The following is a 5833-nucleotide window of genomic DNA, read 5'->3' on the forward strand; positions in this document are numbered from 1 at the left end:
AATGAAATAGTGGAAATCTATGGGAATATTTAAAAAATCTAATTTTGACTAACAAATGATAACTGACTGAAGTGCATTTTGAAATTTCTCATTTAGTTGATTTTAATAGAAATTTATTTAGTCATTAAACATGTTTATTTCCCCATAACATCTTAAGACTGTTTTTAATTTAAAGTCTTTTCCCCACAGGGATGTATATAAAATACAATTCTTCTCATCAATCTCATCACCCCCCAAATTTTCCAGAAAGAATGACTTTTCCAAATTCAATAAGACCATTTATGATGTGCTGCTCCACTTGAGTGGAAAACTGCCACCTGGAATTAATTCAAGTCATACAATCAGAGAACACAACTTGTCATATGATAAAAACCTGTGCCTTTACTTCTATCTGCTTTAAACAAACCCCCTCTGTATTAAATGTCCACTCCATAATGAAGTCTTCTTTGGTCTACCTCAAATACCCATTCTTCTTTGTAATGTGTTACTTGGTTCCCCTTCCCAAGGATATGGCCTCCTTATCTGTATTACCAAAGCTCATTATACATTATTTTATATTTTATATATTTATATATACATATATATTCAATTTAATTTAATTATAATTCTCAACCAATAATTTTGAAACGTGTGCTGTGATGACAGTTTACTAATTACCTTTTGAAGAGTGTATTGCTCTTGTAAACCATAACTATTATTCTAATGACACCAGCACTTAGATAATGTTCATCGGTTATTGATACAAAAAGTCATTGCAAATGAGAAGGGTTTTTTCCTGTTTTCCTTTGTTTTAAGGAAGAAATGTCTTCTGTAAAAAGAAGTCCAAGGCAAGACTTACTTTCTGAATTCCATGCTCAGCCACAGAAGGAGGTACTGCCAAGTTAACAAGAATACTCAGTCATTCTCCAGCTCTTCTCAATGAAACGTCAGAAAATGGGTTGACTACTTTAATGTATGCTGCAAGGAATGGGTACCAAGATGTTGAACAAATTCTGCTTGAGAAAGGGTAAACATTTTAGGCTCTTATTACCTGAAAGAGTTTGTGGTTTAATTTCTGTGTTACATATTTCTTTAAAATTTTTTTTGTAGTCATATTTATATTGTTAGTGTAGTAAATAACTCATTGACCAATTTGTTATATAAAAGGTAGCATAATTTTTAACTAAAGACTTTTTTACCTTTTTAATTGAACAATTAACCCTTCGTACTTAATAGCAAAGCAAATTTCTAAGTACTCTGATTTTTTTCTCTCACATAGAAAATGTAAATCTCACTGTGACTACCAAAGACTCCTTGTAGAATTTTGGTATCCCCTTATAATAGCACACAAAACTTTTTCATTTTGTAAGTAATTATCCATTAATTTTAAATATTCACTATCTCTTTTCATTTATGATTATTAAATCATTCTTTTAACCTCCCCAATAATAAACTATGTACCAAAAGGAAAACAAACAAACAAACAAACAAACAAAACTATGTATTCATTAAACAGAGGGGCTATAATGTGCATATGGAGATATTTTATTGATATAAATTCAAGAGAAAATGTTTACTTTCTATTTTTTATTTTTCCTCCTGAATTTTTCCTTCCCTCTGTAGGTGTGACAGGTCAATTGCCAATAAATGAAGTCAGACTGCACTGGATATTGCTGTATTTTGGCGTTATAAGCATATAGCTAACTTACTAGCTAATGCTAACAGTGGGAAGATGCCTTGGTTCCTAACCAATGAATTGGAAGAATGTGAAAATTATTTTGGCAGGACCCTACTGGACCAGAAAAGTGAAAAAAGAAATAATTCTGATTGGCTATTAGCTAAAGAAAGCCATCCAGCCACAGTTTATATCCTTTTCTCAGATTTTAATCCCTTGGTTACTCTAGGTGGCAATAAAGAACGTTTCCGGCAGCCCGAAGTTAGGCTTTATATCTGTGAACTACACAGATATAAAGGATTATTTGGCCCAGTCTGAGAAGATCACCTTGATTTTCCTTGGAGTAGAACTTGAAATGAAAAAAAAAGTTACTCAATAATGCTGGTGATGTCCCAAGAGAAGAAGATGATGGATTGGTCGCCTGGTATGCTTTAGGTATAGATCCTAAATAGGTATATATTGCTGCCGAAGCATTTAAGCAAAGACATGAAAATTGTTATTTTCTTCTTCTTCCAATACCAGCTCTTCTGCAACTGAAAGAAAAAGAAGCAGGTAAGAAATGAACCATATTTACTTGTATTGGTAGGAATCTGGTTTTTAGAACTGAATTGGAGTTGTATGTATCTGCAGTTTCCATGGAGCATACTTTATCCAGTAAGCAGTGAAAATAAAAATTTCCTGAAATTCTCACTCTAGGGAACTACTCTTCTTGGCCGGTACAGTCATTTTAATCAGCCTAGATTGGTTTCCTCAGAATTAACCCTAATGCATAATGGTTTCATTTTTCTTCAGTGAATAATTCTTGAGCACCCGTTATACATTGAATGTGATGGTGAAGACCTTGACTGTTTCGTTTTGTTTTGCTTTCTGTTGTTGGGGCTTTTTATGCCGTGGTAAGAAATTAGGGTTTCATTCTAAATGCTGTTTAAATGCTGTAACCTGATCTATGTTACAACAAACAAACAAACAAACAAACACATCACTTTAGCCACTTTGTAGAGCATAAATTGTAGGTTTGTAAGTAATTAAGTGTGGAAGTCAGGAGTCTTGTTTAGAGGAGGCTGGGGATTACAATAGCCTGGGTACAATTTTGCAGTGGGTTGGTTTAGAATGGCGGCAGTGGCGATGTGCAAAAGGGAGTTTGAGATACTTTGGAGGTAGAACTGATAGGGCCTGATCTGTGGGTTAAGATTATTATAAGTGAGAGATGACGGTAATCTGGACTAAAGCATCTGGACTAAGCATTAAGGTGCTCATAGTAGAGATGGAGAAAAGAGTACCTTCAAGATATGTTTTGGAGATAGAATCAACAGTATTTGCTAATGGATTGGGTATAGGGCATATAATTATGAAGGAAAAAACCAAGAATGACTGCTAGAATTGAGATTTTAGTAATCTGGTAGATAGTGATATCATTTCTTGATAATATAAGGTGATAGGAAGAACAAGGAAAGCAGACCAGACTTGGAGTAAGTAAATCCAGAGTTTACTTTTAAGTTTTAGAGAAGGATATTAAAATCTGGAACTCAGAGGGGATGTCTGAACTGGAGATACCCATATGCAGTCATCAATACAAAGGAGGTATTTAAATCCCAGGAAACTACTTAGATTGCTGGNAATGAAATAGTGGAAATCTATGGGAATATTTAAAAAATCTAATTTTGACTAACAAATGATATCTGAGTGAAGTGCATTTTGAAATTTCTCATTTAGTTGATTTTAATAGAAATTTATTTAGTCATTAAACATGTTTATTTCCCCATAACCTCTTAAGACTGTTTTTAATTTAAAGTCTTTTTCCCACAGGGATGTATATAAAATACAATTCTTCTCATCAATCTCATCACCCCCCCAAATTTTCCAGAAAGAATGACTTTTCCAAATAAGACCATTTATGATGTGCTGCTCCACTTGAGTGGAAAACTGCCACCTGGAATTAATTCAAGTCATACAATCAGAGAACACAACTTGTCATATGATAAAAACCTGTGCCTTTACTTCTATCTGCTTTAAACAAACCCCCTCTGTATTAAATGTCCACTCCATAATGAAGTCTTCTTTGGTCTACCTCAAATACCCATTCTTCTTTGTAATGTGTTACATTCTTCTTTGTAATGTGTTACCTGGTTCCCCTTCCCAAGGATATGTTCTCCTTATCTGTATTACCAAAGCTCATTATACATTATTTTATATTTTATATATTTATATATATATATATATTTAATTTAATTTAATTATTTTATAATTCTCAACCAATAATTTTGAAACATGTGCTGTGATGACAGTTTACTAATCACCTTTTGAAGAGTGTATTGCTCTTGTAAACCATAACTATTATTCTAATGACACCAGCACTTAGATAATGTTCATCTGTTATTGATACAAAAAGTCATTGCAAATGAGAAGGGTTTTTTCCTGTTTTCCTTTGTTTTAAGGAAGAAATGTCTTCTGTAAAAAGAGGTCCAAGGCAAGACTTACTTTCTGAATTCCATGCTCAGCCGCAGAAGGAGGTACTGCCAAGTTAACAAGAATACTCAGTCATTCTCCAGCTCTTCTCAATGAAACGTCTGAATATGGGTTGACTGCTTTAATGTATGCTGCAAGGAATGGGTAACAAGATGTTGAACAAATTCTGCTTGCGAAAGGGTAAACATTTTAGGCTCTTATTACCTGAAAGAGTTTGTGGTTTAATTTCTGTGTTACATATTTCTTTAAAATTTTTTTTGTAGTCATATTTATATTGTTAGTGTAGTAAATAACTCATTGACCAATTTGTTATATAAAAGGTAGCATAATTTTTAACTAAAGACTTTTTTACCTTTTTAATTGAACAATTAACCCTTCGTACTTAATAGCAAAGCAAATTTCTAAGTACTCTGATTTTTTTCTCTCACATAGAAAATGTAAATCTCACTGTGACTACCAAAGACTCCTTGTAGAATTTTGGTATCCCCTTATAATAGCACACAAAACTTTTTCATTTTGTAAGTAATTATCCATTAATTTTAAATATTCACTATCTCTTTTCATTTATGATTATTAAATCGTTCTTTTAACCTCCCCAATAATAAACTATGTACCAAAAGGAAAACAAACAAACAAACAAACAAAACTATGTATTCATTAAACAGAGGGGCTATAATGTGCATATGGAGATATTTTATTGATATAAATTCAAGAGAAAATGTTTACTTTCTATTTTTTATTTTTCCTCCTGAATTTTTCCTTCCCTCTGTAGGTGTGACAGGTCAATTGCCAATAAATGAAGTCAGACTGCCCTGGATATTGCTATATTTTGGGGTTATAAGCATATAGCTAACTTACTAGCTAATGCTAACAGTGGGAAGATGCCTTGGCTCCTAACCAATGAATTGGAATAATGTGAAAATTATTTTGGCAGGACCCTACTGGACCAGAAAAGTGAAAAAAGAAATAATTCTGATTGGCTATTAGCTAAAGAAAGCCATCCAGCCACAGTTTATATCCTTTTCTCAGATTTAAATCCCTTGGTTACTCTAGGTGGCAATAAAGAACGTTTCCGGCAGCCCGAAGTTAGGCTTTATATCTGTGAACTACACAGATATAAAGGATTATTTGGCTCAGTCTGAGAAGATCACCTTGATTTTCCTTGGAGTAGAACTTGAAATGAAAAAAAAAGTTACTCAATAATGCTGGTGATGTCCCAAGAGAAGAAGATGATGGATTGGTCGCCTGGTATGCTTTAGGTATAGATCCTAAATAGGTATATATTGCTGCCGAAGCATTTAAGCAAAGACATGAAAATTGTTATTTTCTTCTTCTTCCAATACCAGCTCTTCTGCAACTGAAAGAAAAAGAAGCAGGTAAGAAATGAACCATATTTACTTGTATTGGTAGGAATCTGGTTTTTAGAACTGAATTGGAGTTGTATGTATCTGCAGTTTCCATGGAGCATACTTTATCCAGTAAGCAGTGAAAATAAAAATTTCCTGAAATTCTCACTCTAGGGAACTACTCTTCTTGGCCGGTACAGTCATTTTAATCAGCCTAGATTGGTTTCCTCAGAATTAACCCTAATGCATAATGGTTTCATTTTTCTTCAGTGAATAATTCTTGAGCACCCATTATACATTGAATGTGATGGTGAAGACCTTGACTGTTTCGTTTTGTTTTGCTTTCTGTTGTTGGGGCTTTTTATGC

General features: G+C 33.3%; 2 pseudogenes; both read left to right on the forward strand.

Annotated features, from left to right (window-relative positions):
• Positions 1 to 801: 801 nt before the first annotated feature.
• Positions 802 to 2460, forward strand: LOC103582614 (annotated as a pseudogene).
• A 1635-nt stretch (positions 2461 to 4095) lies between these two features.
• LOC103582615 lies at positions 4096 to 5496 on the forward strand (annotated as a pseudogene).
• Positions 5497 to 5833: the final 337 nt, after the last annotated feature.

The sequence above is a fragment of the Galeopterus variegatus genome, unplaced genomic scaffold (assembly GCF_000696425.1).
Source record: "Galeopterus variegatus unplaced genomic scaffold, G_variegatus-3.0.2 Scaffold16998, whole genome shotgun sequence".
Classification (NCBI taxonomy): domain Eukaryota; kingdom Metazoa; phylum Chordata; class Mammalia; order Dermoptera; family Cynocephalidae; genus Galeopterus; species Galeopterus variegatus.